Source organism: Eptesicus fuscus, chromosome 23 (genome assembly GCF_027574615.1).
Source record: "Eptesicus fuscus isolate TK198812 chromosome 23, DD_ASM_mEF_20220401, whole genome shotgun sequence".
Classification (NCBI taxonomy): Eukaryota; Metazoa; Chordata; class Mammalia; order Chiroptera; family Vespertilionidae; genus Eptesicus; species Eptesicus fuscus.
Window position 1 is genome coordinate 11,383,543 of NC_072495.1, and position 13,342 is coordinate 11,396,884.

Sequence of the window (13,342 nt, forward strand, 5' to 3'; positions counted from 1 at the left end):
TTTAGTAAAATCCAAACCACACTGCCTTCTCAACCCCTCATAACCTAAAAAACGCTTAAGCAATTTACAGAAATAAGAGGTTCCTCAAAACAAGCAGTTCCCCAAAACAAGCATCATGTAAATTATGGTCAAACAAAAAGGAATAGTATTCCCCATAATGCTTAAGCGTTTTTTATTTGTTTTTTACTCTAACCATTTAAAAAAATGTGTGGCTTAAAAAACACAAATGTATAAGAGAGCAAGTTAGACTAGGAAATGAACACGAGGATTCTGTACCAGCTGGATGACCTCAAACAAGTACACAACCCCTTCCCGGACCTCGATATTCTCATCTACAACCTGAGGATACTGATCAGATAAGATCCATTTCCAACTCCATCCTTTTGTGGTTCCACTGTTTTGGATTTCAAATCAAAACTCAAGTGGAAGGGCAAGGATTCAAAAGTGAAAGGGAGGCGATAAATGCGGCAGCCGGTAAGCAGAATCCTCTGCCATCCGTGCAGAACGAACCAAATCTGATAAGATCAGCTTCCACATCACCTGGCACTCTCCACTGCATGATCCGAGGCAAATCACATCTCCACACTCCACCTCAATCCCCTCAGAGTCCACTTTGTCCCATCAGCAAAACAAACAGACTCCTTTATTTACTACATCCGGAAATTCTGTTGGGAGGCAAGGGAGAGTCGAAGAATTGGCAATGAAGGAGTTTCACACTGGGCCTCCAGGAACAGGGCTGTTGCTACAGTGGAGGGACCCCGAGGAAATCCAGCAGCAGGCAGGCTAAGAGACTTACCTGTAAACAACTGCACTCTGAGGCGTCTGAACCCCCTTCTAATTCTAACATGCTATATGTCCATGAGCTTGATAGCCGGAGGGAAAGGGAAAGAAGTTCTGAGGGTAACGGAAGTCTAGTTTGAGAGAAAGAGGTTTCTGAAGCTGATTTTCAAGCCAAGCAAGAGAGAAATTCAAAGGCTGTGTTCTGATATCATATTCCCGAGTTTGGGAGGTTCATTCACAGCCTGCTCCTGTCCCCTGAAGTCATGGTTATGTAAGTGTCTGTTGTATGCTGTGTCACTTGCTGTCCCCCACCCCCAACACACGGAGACGCAGCAATGAAACCTGAGCGCGTCTGCTTCAGCCACTGAAAACATTACACAACATTCTGGTAGCTTTCCAAACTGACTTGCGTTTCCACCAGAAAAGGCAAAGTTATTCGATTTTTTCCCTCCTTTCAGTTCCATTCACATGCATATTTCTGCATATTCAGAAAAGACTGAAGGAACAAACCTGAAGAGCATTTACATGCTTTCTTCAATTGATTTCTAAGTACAACACGAAAGGTTTTAACTTCATAGACGACTATCAAAACCTAATTGATAGCTGATAGGCCTGCAGGGGGACCAATTTAAACACATCTCATACCCTAGCTGAACTGAGCTTACTGTCCAGAGATGGGAGTGCATCATTATGCCAGGTCGGCGAATGGACTGTTTCTACATCCAAAGCGCATATCCTTTGTTTACTTTCTCAGGAATGGACTCTAAAAGAATACAAGTAGTGGCATCTCCTCACAGGGTCTTTCCTGACTACACTTCCTGCCCCATCATCTCCTCCTCTGGACTCCCCTAGCCACTGTGCAGTCTTCTATTATTGAACAATGAATCATACTCACTCCCGTCTTGTTTGCATACCATGCTGTGACTAAGTCCCTCGTGGTCAGGGATGAGATTTCTCTTTGCGTCCAAAGGACCTAGAAAAGTATCTGGTACACACCAAGAGTTCTAAAAAGTTCTGAACTGACTCAGTATCAGAACAAGAACCTGTCAAATGATGCACCACTGCTATTTCAAACTAGAGCATCAAGTAACTGGAACTCACCCTCTAAGCATTCGATGAACGTGACAGCATTAGAGGATTTCCAGACCCTGGAGTCTCCTTTTGAAAGTAGGCCAATGCAGCTATAGGCAAACTGCTCAATTACCACCTCCAGTGAGTGGTATGCAAGAGCTGTAAGTCGCAAATATATCATTACCTTTCCTGACACTACTTATACTCTCATAGAAGAGCTCGGTCTAATGGAAATATAATGCGAGGCAAATGTGTAATTTAGAATTTGCTACTAACCAGGCTTTAAAACATTAGAAAGAAACAGCTGAAGTGAATAACATTTTATTTAATCCAATATATCCAAAATATCACTTCAAATGTAATCAATATGAAAATTACTAATGAGCTACTTCACATTCTTTTTCTCATACGAGGTCACTGAAATCCCTGGTGTACTTTATACTTGGAGCACATCTCAACTTGGACTTGCCACATTTCACATGCTCCACAGCCACACGTGGCTGGCTGGTGGCTACTGCAATGGGCAGTGCAGGTCTAGAATACATGTTTAAAGCAGCATAGAAAGTAGCTCTCGGGTTGGCATTGATGATAAACTTACCAATCAGATACCCCAAAGCCCCCTGGGTAGGCAACATTTGTCTTCCCTACATCATTACAACACGTAAGTGAGGAAAAGAGCACAAAAACCCTTGCATATAAAACTGTGAATAATTTCACTGCTCTGAAGAGAAAAAAGGAAAAGATAGCATTTACAGTAAGAGGGCTATTTGATGGGATACGTCTGAAGAAGCCCTGCTTATATAGCACAAGGCCCAGGAAAACTGACAGCTCAACGCCAGGAGTTTGAAAATACGCCCACACAAAACTCAAAGCAAAGTGCGGAGATTGAGTTACAGATGAAAATTTAATAAGTGTGTCTCAAGATACAAGAAAGGAACCTGAGAGAGACTGGCAGACGTGAGGCCAATAGAGCAGGCGGCAGCATTTCAAGCACAAAGAAGGGAGGGAGAGCACAATTCTACTGAAGCAGCGCAGCTTTTGCTGTCTTTCCAATTGCAAGAAACTAATCCCACGTGATAAGAGCATGTGGAAAGACAGGCTTGGGGACTGGAGGGAAAACTGCAGGAGAGAGAGAGAAAGGATATGACTTTGGTATCAGCTATTCGTGTGTTTTTTTAATTTTTTTTAAGTTATTCGTTTCTTACTAACCAGATACCGCCGCCCTCCCCTCCCCCAAACCTTTGGTGAATTGCCTTTGACTATAAAATGTAAGACCAGGGAAGAAAGAGCACTGTCCCAACGTTTTAACATCTGGGAAAACAGTTAGTCTGAATAAAGACACAGAATACTCCACGGGGGATGGAGAGGGAAGCACCTCCGGGACAGAGTATCTGACAAGCACATGAGTGGTTGGTCAAGGTGACAAGAGCAACATGCAGCCACCTAAGGTCATCATTCATCATCGTTCTGGCCTCAGAAGCTTGCCCCTGAACATAGAGAAAATGTGTGTGATGTCACCAAGCACAGTTTAGGGCATGGGCCACAGAAGGACCATTGCTCCAAATGAGTGTTGTAACAAGTGAGATAAACTAGAGAGAAGAGCAAGACGGAGGGCGGGGAGAGCGCGGGGACTGGAGCCATTTGTTTTCAGCAGCAAGTAAAGTGGTTGGTTTAAAGCAGGGGTGGGGAACCTTTTTTCTGCCAAGGGCCATTTGGATATTTATAACATCATTCGAGGGACATATAAAATTATCAACTTAAAAATTAGCCTGCTATATTTGGTCAAACATATAGTTAACTCGTCCCTAATGCCTTGGCAGGGCCAGACCAAATGATTTTGAGGGCCTTATATGCCATATGGGCCGGACATTCCCCATCCCTGGTTTAAAGGGTAACATTAAAATCTTACACATGGGCCTGGCCGACATGGCTCAGTGGTTGCTGAGCACTGACCTATGAACCAGGAGGTTCAGGGCACATGCCCTGGTTGTGGGCTCCATCCCCAGTGGGGAGCATGCAGGAGGCAACTGATCAATGATTCTCACTCATCATTGATGTTTCTCTCTCTCCCTCTCCCTTCCTCTCTGAAATCAATATATATTAAAAATCTAGGTGAGTCTACTAAGGCTGGTGATTATGACGACAGAAGGGCAAACTACAAATGTCTTTATCCCACCATCTCCAGCAGTGCATTCCGAGACTGGGGAATAATGAAAAGATGAGCCCTGACCGGTGTGGCTCAGTGGATAGAGCGTCGGCCTGCGGACTGAAGGGTCCCAGGTTCGATTCCCGGTCAAGGGCATGTACCTTGGTTGCGGGCACATCCCCAGTGGGGGGCGTGCAAGAGGCAGCTGATGGATGTTTCTCTCTCATCCATGTTTCTAACTCTCTATCCCTCTCTCTATCCCTCTCTCTTCCTCTCTGCAAAAAAAAAAGAAAAGATGAGCCAGGGAAAAAGGTCTAGCCGGTCAGAAATAAACATACTAGTACATAGAAAGTGAACGAGAGCAATTTTCCAAGTGGAAAGAGACAGAGAGTCCATCTTCCAGAGAGCTGACTGTCCTTCCAAGGGGTATGCCTAAAAGGGTGGAGCAAATATGTTCAGGAGGCCAGAGCATCTGGAAATAGTGGTGGGGTTTTATTGTTGGCGGTGGTTTTTTTTAATTGATTTCAGAGAGGAAGGAAAAGGAGAGAGAGATAGAAACATCAATGATGAGAGGGAATCATTGACTGGCTGCCTCCTGCACGTCTGACCAAGCACACAACCCAGGCATGTGCCCTTGACAAGGAATCAAACCCGGACCCTTCAGTGCGAAGGTCGACGCTCTATCCACTGAGCCAAACTAGCTAGGGCAGTGGTCGGCAAACTCATTAGTCAACAGAGCCAAATATCAATAGTATGATGATTGAAATTTCTGTTGAGAGCCAAATTTTTTAAACTTAAACTTCTTCTAACGCCACTTCTTCAAAATACACTCGCCCAGGCCGTGGTATTTTGTGGAAGAGCCACACTCAAGGGGCCAAAGAGCCGCATGTGGCTCGCGAGCCGCAGTTTGCCGACCACGGGGCTAAGGCAAGGCAGCATCTTTAGTGTAGCTTGAAAAGCACCAGCATTCTCCAAGGACCACCTGGCTAAAGAAACAGAACCTCCAAGGAGTAAAAGTTGCCTGAGGCCTTTCTCACTGTTCCTTCAAGTTATTCTGCACGGCCTTTGATAAACTTACAGCTAATCCACAAGCTTGGTAATAACTTATATTGTTGTACTGCTTAAATGGACACATTTCACCAGCCATTATAAAGCATGACACAAAATAATAAAATCAGTTCAAGGAAGGGAAAAGAAGACCTGAGAGAAACAGGTAAAATGTAAAAAGACACCAAACCAACTGAACTATGGCACCACTTGTCAATACTTCCATTCAGGTCCACATCTCTCCGTCAAGTTTATTCCCGTGTTTTACAGGATTTACTTACACTAACTCCAAAGAGCCATGCGTCTATTCTTCAAAAACATGGCCCTCACCGTCCTCCCGTACAAGGGGCCATCCCTTATTAATTTCAGATCTGTGTGCCTTTCCAATGGTGCATTACTGAACCAGGGCTTATTGAATATTAAAGCCGTGCAAACTATCCTTTTTTAATTCCATTGTCAAGAATATTCATAAACACCGGTATTTCCTCAAAGGTTTCCACCCCTGGGAACCTGCCAAGCGTTCGCTCACATCTATCCAGGCCCTACTGCTGTCATCACTCTGGACTCAGAAGAAAAGCACTCACTGAAACGCCCTCCAAAAAATGTCAGGGAGACTCCAGGAAGCAGAACCCCAGCTCTGCCTTAGCCTTCTGTCACCTCATTGTTCTAAAGCACCACTAAGATCTATTTCCACCGATATTTATCTACATATGTAAGTATTTATTGCATCCACAATATAGGATACAAGTTCTTAAGTAGGCCAGACTCAAACAGCTTTAAAATCAACTGAACAATTAAAAAACACAAACTGCATTCTCCAGCAAGGATAAAGCACAAAAGATGAAAGATAAGCAAAGAGTGCAGTCGCTGTTTACAAAGAACAACGTAAAAGCCCATTTTAGACACTAAAGGACTGACACAAGCCAGTAAGGGCAGAAAATTAATTGGCTCCTTAATTCAAATGGTGTTTACAAGAAGTGGTATTTCCAATTTCTAACTTACAAAGCAATTTATGAAATCGGCCTACCAACCTTAAGGGCTGATTTGAGAATATCATACAATAAGATACCGAGAAAGCTTTACCACATCTTTCTATCAAAGTCAGAAGTTAAAATTTTTTAAATGTATATATTTTTTATTTCAGAGAGGAAGGGAGAGGGAGAGAGAGATAGAAACATCAATGATGAGAATCATTGATTGGTTGCCTCCTGCACACTCCACACTGGGGATTAAGCCCACAACCAGGGCATGTGCCCTGACCAGGAATTGAACTGTGACCTCCTGGTTCATAGATTGACACTCAACCACTGAGCCACGCTGGCCAGGCTCAGAAATAAAAATTGTAAGTAAATAAAGACTCAAGTTTAGGATGTTTGCTGAATGAAGTCAGAACAGGGTATAAATAGACCTAACCCTTTGAAAAATTACTTTGGTGCTTGAAAATTACATTTTTAAAATTTAGAGTGTGTATGACATAATATATAGAATGCAAGCTGTACCCCGAGTTTCAAAGTCCACAGCACTTTTAAAAAGGAGGAGGAGGGGGCAGAAACCCAGTGGAGGCAAAGCGAACTGGAGCATTAGACAAGTCTTTGGAACTCTGTGCCATGGTGCAAACTGCCTGCAACCAGGAACATCTTCATACAGCCCAGTCTGAGTGAAGAGTTATTTTCTATTCCTGCTACGTAGATCTATGCAAAAAACAAGCAAACCAGCCCTGGCTGGTTTGGCTCAGTGGATAGAACAGACTAAAGGGTCCCAGATTCGATTCCTGGTCAGGGGCACGTGCACACGAGTTGCAGGCCCAATCCCCAGTGGGGGGCGTGCAGGAGGTGGCCAATCAGTGATTCTCTCCCATCACTGATATTTCTATCTCTCTTCCCTCTCCCTTCCTCTCTGAAATCAATAAAATATATTTTTTTAATAATAATTTAAAAAAAAATATAAATATATATATAAAAGCATCCTCCTAAAGATCTTCCATCTACAAAAGAACTGAAAAAGGGATAGGGAGGAGCCATGAAAAGCTGAATAATTAGAGCTATTTTGCTCATTTACACAAGTTTCTACAAAACCTAGTTGGCTTTGTAACTCTACTACCACCAGCTTAAGATGGATCTTAAAAGGGACTGAAGTGACTAAGCCTGGTTAGTATCTCCCAGAAGAACTTAATAGGTCGATAGCAGCCAATTATACTAATGTATAAAAAGGAGCAAATGTGCTTAATATAGCATCATGGAATTTTAGACTCAGAAGAGACCTTGGCAATCTAGTTCAACTTCCTCATTTTACCACTGAGGAAAACGCTTCTAAAAAGTGAAATCATACCCTAGCCAGTCCACGGACTGAAGGGTCGGAGGTTCGATTAAATAGATATAGATGTACAGTGAAATCACTTGTTAGGGTCGCAGTTACTTAAAACAGCCTAGGACTTAAACCCCAACCTCCAAATGAAAGACTCCTGACCTACATAAAGTATGCTGATGAGTAAAAGTTTCTGATCTGCCCACACTAAAAGCAAACACATCCCAACTGTTTGTTCTGAGCAAGAAAGGGGCACAAAGAAAACTCACACAAGAACCAATTACTTCCGTGTTGGTTCTTTTCTCTTTATAAAAGCATTCTTATTTTCACTTTGCAAATGAGCAAATTTAAGAGTTGCTACAGGCCCCGTCCCCACCCCCTCCCTCAGGGATGTACTTTTTCCCCCTCTGAGTGATGTACATTTATTGAGGCACCTCCACCCGAGGATTATTGGTCTTTAGAGCCAACAGAAAAAAATACCCACATTTCTATTTTCACAATACCTACTGAAGGATGCTTGGCTATTTCAAGAGAAGATAACGCTCTACTAAATTTACTCACAAATCCCTACGATAGTTTTCTACACAACCACCCTACACACTGTAAATGGAAACTAGAAATCGGTTTCATTTGGCCCCGGCCAGTTTGGCTCAGTGGATAGAGTGTCAGCCCTGGGACCGAAGGGTCCCGGGTTCAATCCCCGTCAGGGGCAGGTACCTTGGTTGCAGACTTGATCCCAGGCCCCAGTTGGGGCACATGCAGAAGGCAATCGATGTGTCTCTCTCCCATCGATGTTTCTCTTTCTCTTTCTCTCCCCCTTCCTTCCACTCTCTCTAAAAATTGATGGAAAAAAATATCCTCAGGTAAGGATTAACAAAAAAAAAAAACAACAAAAAGAAATTGTTTTCATTTGTATCTTAACACCCATCTTCATTGTTGGTTATTTTTTAGCTGTTGGGTAATCTACACAGACACACAGCAGGTTCTACCTTAGAAAGACACCCCACACACACACCTCTGTCATTAAGCTGTGGAAAATAAAATTGACAAACATACTAAAGGGCCTGAAATCTGGCAAGGCACAAGTTCTGACATGAGGAGCGTGAGTTGTTTTTCCATGCTGAATATTTAACTTCTCATAAATTACAAGTTCTTCAGTGACAACTGTTCGTTTAAAATATGCCCTCGCCCTAGCCGGTTTGGCTCAGTGGATAGAGAGTCAGCCTGTGGACTGAAGGGTCCCGGTTTCAATTCTGGTCAAGGGCACATGCCCGGTTGCAGGGCTCAATCCCCAGCAGGGGGCATGCAGGAGGCCAGCCAATCAATGATTCTCACTCATTATTGATGTTTCTATCCCTCTCATCTCTCCCTTTCTCTATGAAATCAATAAAAATATATTTTACAAAATAAAAGAGAATGGATAAACTCAACAACAACAAAACAACCAGATTCAAACTGGACAAAAGACTTAAATGGGCATTTTTTCCAAACCTATATAAATGCCCAATAAGCACATGAAAAGATGCTCAACATCATTAATCATTTTTTTTAAAAATGTAAGTAAAAACTACACTAAGAATACCAGCTCACAACCATTAGGATAACTGCAATTAAAAAATAAAATAAAAAAGAAGGAAGAAAATAGTGTTGGCAGGGGATATTGAGAAAGTGGAACCCTTGTACACTGTTGGTGGGAATATAAAATGATACAGTCACTGTGGAAAACAGCATGGCAGTTCCTCAAAAAATTAAAAAGAATTACCATATGATCCAGAGAAGGTTCCCAACAGGGATCCTGTAACAGGACTACTTCCTCTTTCCTAACATGCTGCAAAGAAAACTTGCAAGATTTTGTTGCTGAACCACAATAACAGAGTCAAAAGACGGACCCACCCATTGAGTTAGTGTGAGTGGAATCTGTCCTTCTGGAGCTGCCAGATGGAGATTGAAAAAAAAAAAAAAAAGTTATTTACTAATTATGGCCAAGATTCCTTGGTACTTAGTGCCAGGGCCAGGATATTAACCCAGATGTCCTAGCCAAATTCAAGGTTGGTTAAGTCTGCCAAACCTATCAAAAAAAAAAAAAAAAGGGGGGGGGGGCCCTTTTCTGTTGACCTGATTGGAATCTGAAGAGGTCACTCTTGAAATTCTTGTGTAGTACCATCAGTCAATATGGTTTCCCTTAAAAGTGCATTGTAGCTCAAATGCTGATTTAAAGCATATGGATTCTTCGAGTTCTATCTACATGGGAAACATACACATATTAAAAATATATAAGATGCTATAATAACTTAAAGCCTCCCTAAATAAAAATCTTTTAAAAAGATTCATATCCAGGGTGATCCTGCCACTGCTTTGCAATTAAGATTTAGGAGACCTCCCTAGCCAGTTTGGCTCGGTGGATAGTGTTGGCCTGTGGACTGAAGGGTCCTGGGTTCATTTCTAGTCAAGGGCTCATGCCCGGGTTGCAGGCTCGATCCCCAGTGGGGGCATGCAGGAGGCAGCCAATCTATGGTTCTCTCTCATCATTGTTGTTTCTATATCTCTCTCTCTCTCCTTCTCCCTTCCTCTCTGAAATCAATAAAAATATATATTAAAAAATGTTTAGGAGACCAACATGAAGGTTTATATTACACATAAGTTTTGAACCAAGAAACTTTTGAGACTGAAAAAGGAAGACTTGGTAGCCAGGAGCACAATTCCGGGGAAAAGCTGTATGTGCAAATACCAGTTACAAGGCCTCCCAGGGTAGAGCAAAGCTCCTGCACACAAATAGGAGAAAGTATACACCCAAAGCAAGTCTGAACATCAAGTACCGAAGATCTGAAGATTCCACTGCCAACATATTCTGTGCATTGCTTCGCATAACATAAACTCGAGTTCGATTTCTAGCTCTGTATTCACTTGGCTATATGGCCTTTTAGGAAGTTAGTAAAATTCTTTGAGCCTCAGTTTTCCTATCTTTAACTCTTTCTTCATCAAAATCATGGCATGATTCTGTACCTTTCACTATATTAATAAATACATATTTAGAACTACAACCAATATGATGTTAAGTTATCTGCCCCCCTCCCAAGCCTCCACCTCAGGACCTCTGCACTTGCTGTTCCCTCTTCGTAGTATGCTCTTCCCTCTTGGGTCTATATTCCTCACTTCCTACAGATTTCTACTCAAAAGTCACATTCTCAACAATGTCTCCTTCCACCACCCTACCTAAAACTTCTATTACCCTAATTTTTCTCCCCAAAACTTAATATTCCCCCCTCCCTGTTTTTTTCTCACCATGTATCACCACTGTAAATTTTACTAATATGGTTATTGTCTGCCTCCCCTCCTTGAAGGGGGAGTTCAAAGAGAACAGGGATTTCTGTCCGTTTTATTCACTGCTGTATCACCAGTTCCCAGGGCGGCATCTGGCACAGTAGGTGCTCAGTAAAAATCTGTTGAGGAAGAGAATTAATTACAGCGCACAGACAGGTAAACCTTAGCCCCTCGAGCTGCCTTTGGGGAGAATGCCACAGCACTTCAAAAATACTATAAAGAACAACAGGCTTGCAAGGAATAACACTGTCCATTCTTTTATCATAGAGAGAAAGATACTCTACCTCCCATCTCTCCTGTACAAGGAAGGGTTTAAAGAAGCTGGTAATTTGGATAAAATGGGACGCTATATGCAGTGAGGTTATGAAGTTACCTTTAGCTAACACTGCACAGATAAGATTTTCTTTGAATGTTAATAGATATTAAGCCATTTTTCTGTGATTTTACACCACCACCTTCTGGGTATGTTTTTTTCTCTTTAGCTTTGACTTCTATAAAACCAGTCTTGAAACTTATGGATTTCATATTTTCAATTAACTAAATAACAAATATTTGCTGAACACATGGGACTTACTGAACACATGGGACGCTTCAGAATCCTGCAGAGGATACTATGAAGTGAAATATACATGGTGGCAAGGACCTTACACAAGGCAAGGACCACACACACACGCGTACACACACACACACACACACACACACACACACACACGGAAGACCAGAACTTTATCTGCAAATGAAGAACTTCAGGCAGCCAACATGTGATGAATTCAAAGATGTCTGGAGTACAAGAGGACCAATTCATCTCTTACACTCCATCCATTAAGCTTAGAAATACCAGCAGAGACAATACTTAAAAAGCAAGAGTCAGACATGACTGAAGTTAAGTTCACATGCATTTATGGGTCACATGGGATGCAACAGACTCAGTATCAGACACTGGGTAAAAAAAATAAATTTTAACTATAAACAAGGGCACCAAATTCTAAACTTATAAAGAACAGAAACCAGTTCAGCTTATGTTGTACTTAGGCACAGGTAGGAGCTTAAGCAATTATTTAAAAAGCAGAGAAGGTTGTGATCTTTATCTTCAGAAGGAATACCTGCAGGTTTCCACCCAGTTTTCTTCTTGTGGGTTTTTTTTTTTTTTTTTTTTTTTTACTCCTTTGAACCACGTCTAGTGGGAAACCTAAGATGCACTTTTTTCTCTGAACCTTAAAAATTCAGCACCAGCCCTTAGCCAAGCAATCACCCATTTCTTTGAGTTACTTAAGGCTAGACTGGCTCCTTGCTAGAGATTCACTAATTTAATTATTAAGCACCTGCAGTCGGGACACCTGAGCTCAAATCCCGACACCACCACTTATTAGCTACTTATTAGCTGTGTGCACCCGGCCAAGGTAATTAACCTTTCTAAGCCTCCTCCTTAAAATGGGGATAGCGATACAGAGCACCCTCATCGGGTTAGATTGATTGAGATAAAACATACAAAAGACTTGCCCAGAGCCTAACCCCAAGAAGCCCTCAATAAACGTAATTATTATTTTCAGAGGGTAAAATGCCCCAAGGCTGGGAGCAAATATACCTGAGGAGTCTTGCAAGAGGTTATCATTAAAGCCAAAGTCAAACACTGTGATCCTGAATGTCAACTGTAATTGAAAAAATTTTTTTTTAAAAAAGCCAAAGTCAAAGACTTTGGTGTCTGGACTTGTGGACACTCTAAGTAACAGCAACAATAATAATAAAAGGGCAACAACACCAACCAGAATCACCACCTGTCACAGCCGCAGCAACAGGACCCCTTACTGACCTCTCACCGGCCAGACACTGTCCTAACCTAAAACAGGAAGGCAAGGCTGCTGAATCAAAAAAATAAAAATAAAAATAAAATGGCAGGATTTTCTCCACCCTCCTTTTTTTAAATACGGTAATTGGTGCCCAAGTTTTGCTAAAAACAGACCTCTCCAAGGACTGCAGATTCAACGTGTCATTTCTCCATGCCCCAGAGGTGGGGCCGTGACGGGATGAGGGGGTGGCGCTCGGGCCCCCTGCACCCCCCCCCCCCCCCCCGGCCCTGCCAGATGGAAAAGCCACACGAAGTGGAGCCACAGCCGAGTTCAGGATTTACCCCCAAACCCAAACCCGGTGTCTGAAGCCCGGGAGGGGGAATGGAGGCTCCGCTTTTGAAATAACCTCTAAACAAGTGTCATCCGTCTCCCGGGCCAATCCGCTGCCCGGGCAGAGGGCTCGGGAGGACGGAGCAGCGGTGCGATTCCAGAGACCCCGGTCCGCTCTCCTCCTCCACCTTCCCCCGGAATCACAGTCCCACTCGGGGGGGGGGGGGGGGGTGACGGGGGTGACGGGGGTGACGGGGGCAAAGGCCACCGCCGGCCAGGCCGGGCTCTCCCGCCGGCCGGCGCCCGCCCCGGAGGCCAGGGCCACGGTGCCCTCCGTCCCGGCCCGCGGGCACCTGGGCCCAGGGCTGAGGAAGGCTCGGGCGACCCGGCGGGGGCGGCGCCCGGGGGGCAACAGGTCCGGCCGGGCCCCGACCCCCCAGGGCCGCGCGCAGGGGAGAGGGTCGCCCGGGGCGGCGCAGGGCACGGAGTCCCAGCTCCATCTTGAGGCGGCGGAGGAAGGAAGGCGGACTGGGCGCCCCAGGGCCGGCCTCGGTCC

General features: G+C 43.7%; 1 protein-coding gene across 2 annotated transcripts in view; it reads right to left on the reverse strand.

Annotated features, from left to right (window-relative positions):
- The window catches only part of CLIP1 (CAP-Gly domain containing linker protein 1), an 89,339-nt gene that overhangs the window by 75,727 nt on the left and 270 nt on the right, over positions 1–13,342 (reverse strand). The gene's annotated exons all lie outside the window — the stretch shown is intronic.